The sequence below is a fragment of the Atta cephalotes genome (genome assembly GCF_000143395.1).
Source record: "Atta cephalotes unplaced genomic scaffold scaffold00009, whole genome shotgun sequence".
Lineage (NCBI taxonomy): Eukaryota > Metazoa > Arthropoda > Insecta > Hymenoptera > Formicidae > Atta > Atta cephalotes.
In genome coordinates, this window is record NW_012130073.1 from 6706052 (window position 1) to 6709422 (window position 3371).

Here is a 3371-nt window from a genome sequence, read left to right on the forward strand (position 1 = left end):
AATTAGGAAAGTTGCAACACCATCTTATTTAAATATAGATTAAACATTAAGAGTATAATAGTAAACAGTATAATTTGTACCATTGAACGAATTTGTACCATTGAAAATAAATCTGATTAAATATAAAAATTCTTATATTTGATCAAAGCAGGATTTTAGTACTTAAATATTTCTATGCAAATTCATATACATATCTGATTTTACACACTGCTGAAATCTTTTTCGTTGTTGAAATGCCATCATGAGCAGAATCAGAGTAGTATCACTTTATTTAATTAACAAGTAGATATTTAATGTTTTATAGTATATTATTGAAAAATCAGCTTACGATATAATATTTCATATTTTGTTCGGATATCTCTTTGTCTTTCAGAGAATTATTATAAAATTTTATAATCGTACTTTTGTATTTTTACAGAATACTAGTACAGAATTAATGTGTAAAGGAAATCGATCTCTGTCGGCTTGTAGACGAAAGTTTGAGATAATAGTCTTTCTATATTCTTACACAGAATAGATAATTTCTTCTCATTTGATCTTTTCAAAACCACTGATAACTGAAAATAAAGAACATTACATAAAATCGATTTAGGTATAACGAAATATTTAGAATTAGTATAAAACTTATCTGAAGTATTCATGAATAGTTTTTATTTTTTGCACTAATTAACCTTATATACAGGTAATTTCAATTAAATACGTATATACATACTACTGTCATAATTTTCCAGTAAGAACACAGTATATCAGTAAATCATTTCATCCTTGTTGAATGTTGGTGAACAACAGGATTGTAATGTTCATCACTGTGTCCTTGCTAGAAATCACCCTTAATGTCATTTGTCTTTGCGAAGTGCCAGATTCAAGACTAGAGTCACGCGAGAGTTGAAGGGGATTCGCAGTGCGTCTACATGTATTTTCTCTCGGTCTGCGCACTTTATCTCTAATCTGGTATCACTTTCACCAATGCCAATGCACATTGAGATCCGAGCACGCTCGGCTCGACTCAACAAACGAGATTGCAAGAGAGTCTATCCTCGCATTTGGCACCTTTAACGAGTCAACCGCGATCGAGACCTGTCGCTAGGCCAAGTGGCGTGCCCAAATCATAAGAGTGCCTCTACATAATTCGCAAATCGCAAAACATAGTTTGCAGATGCTCATGCAGAATGATGATCACCATACATACAGATAAAACTGCGTGAAAAAACAAATTTTCATTCTGCGTTTGCGAATTACGTTTTGCGATTTGCAAATTATATAGATATATTTTTATGATTGACAATGCACTGATGATTGTACAAAGTGCAGAAGAATTGTAATTTTTGCTGATCATACATCGCCAGCGCCTCTTGTCATCACTCTAGTGCTTTTTGCGCCAAAAATTCCAAAAGAACATTTCTTCCATTCCATGGCGGCGATGGCGATAACGATGACGTACTTTAAGAACTAATAAAGTTTTACATATTCAAACTTTGAATCACAATATCTCCGCTCATAGGCACATAGAGAAAAAAATAATAACATTTTAAAATATAAAGAATATACTCTCAGTCGGTATAAATGATTAAGATCTTTATTTCATGTATAGAGAATACTCGGACGTATTCGATCGTCTGTTCTTAGGACGATTCTATATCTTCTCACCGCTCAATCGAACTCTCTTGAAAGATTGCATTCATAAAATTCTCATGTCTTATCGGGATGCGTTCCGAGTTATGCGTGAAACGTATGATGCATTATGTTTCTGTTGTTCAATGAATAATAAAAAAAGATAAAATGATACTTTCTGCACTTTATGTATAATCCGGAACGCATCCGAAATAGGCAATATCGTTAAAACCGTAATCAGACGTATTGAAGATTGAAATTGAAAATTGAAAAATTGAAATTTGACCAGTCGAAACAATATACACGTATATAGAAATTAAAATTCTTCTGTCTTCATTGGTCAAATTTTAATCTTTAATCTCCTATCTCAAGCTATAAGGTTATACATTATCTATTATAAATTAAGTCATTCCTTTATTTATTTTTTTATCTACATTTCATTATACTACCTATTCACATTTTTTAGCTACATTTTGTGACACTATCTATTCACATGTTTCATTCTGTCTGTGCCAAATGTACCTACATTCGCGGTAGACTCCTTCATGCAGAGGAAGGAACCATATTCACGGTCATGTGTGTTGTAAAAAAAGAGTTAAATATAGATTAATCATTAATCGTATAATAATAAAATATATCTCAATAGATTACATTTGTTGTATTTTTTAAGATTATATTAATAATACAATAATAATGTTATGATTTTATGAATTAGCCCGTGTTTGTAAAACTTAGCATCTATCTCTATTCATCTTTATTCCATATATTAATAGATTTGAACAGGAAAAAATAAGATATTATCGCATTCATCATCTATTAAAAAAAGCAAAATAATTTAATAGAATTATGTTAATGTAAGAAAAATATGCAGTTGTAAATATTATTAAATAATGTAGATACTTTTCTAAACTTTGCAAAAAGAATTAATAAAAATTCGAAGAAATCAATTTCACAGATAAAATAATCTTCTAACTGACAGAAATCTAATTGATAAGAAACAGATAAAATAATCATTCAAATTTTTTGGAATTTGTATTTTTCTAAGTTTTGAATCTTTTATTTTCGCAAAAATAAGATGTAAATGTTACTTTAAAATAATGATAGTTGACTAAAACTAAAGATAAATCCTAAACCCATAAAAGAATATCGCGAATGTCAAATTCTGGTTTTAATGAAATTTTATGGACAAATAAGTGAATACGCAAATAGATGAATTTAGAAAATATACATTTAGAAAATATAATTTATTGCCCAAAAATGAAAGAGTATAATCATTCCTCAATTGTATAAAGCGGTTTCAATGTATAAAACTTTTTTCATTATATTATATCGTTATTATTATAATATCTCATATAAAATTATTTAAGAGATATCAAAAAATGTTTTATAAACAAAAGTTTTACTACACTATATATATAAAATTGATATATATATAAAATTACTATATATATAAATTATTATATACATAAAATTATCTTTAAAAAAATTACCCTCATCTACGTTATAATATTTTTTTGAATATTTATTTTTAAAAATTTTTGAAAAATTTTTTTAAATAATTATTTTTTAAAAATATTATTTAACTTTGCTTTAATTCCATCCTTAAAATCAAGTTTGATAAGCAACTGATATTTTCTAAATATTTTCTAAATTTTATTTATGTAGTTTATGTATATATTAAATTTTTATTAAAATAAAACAGTAATGTTCTTTTATTAGATAGACCGAGTACTCATTTTAATAAAAAATTACTTTTTTGG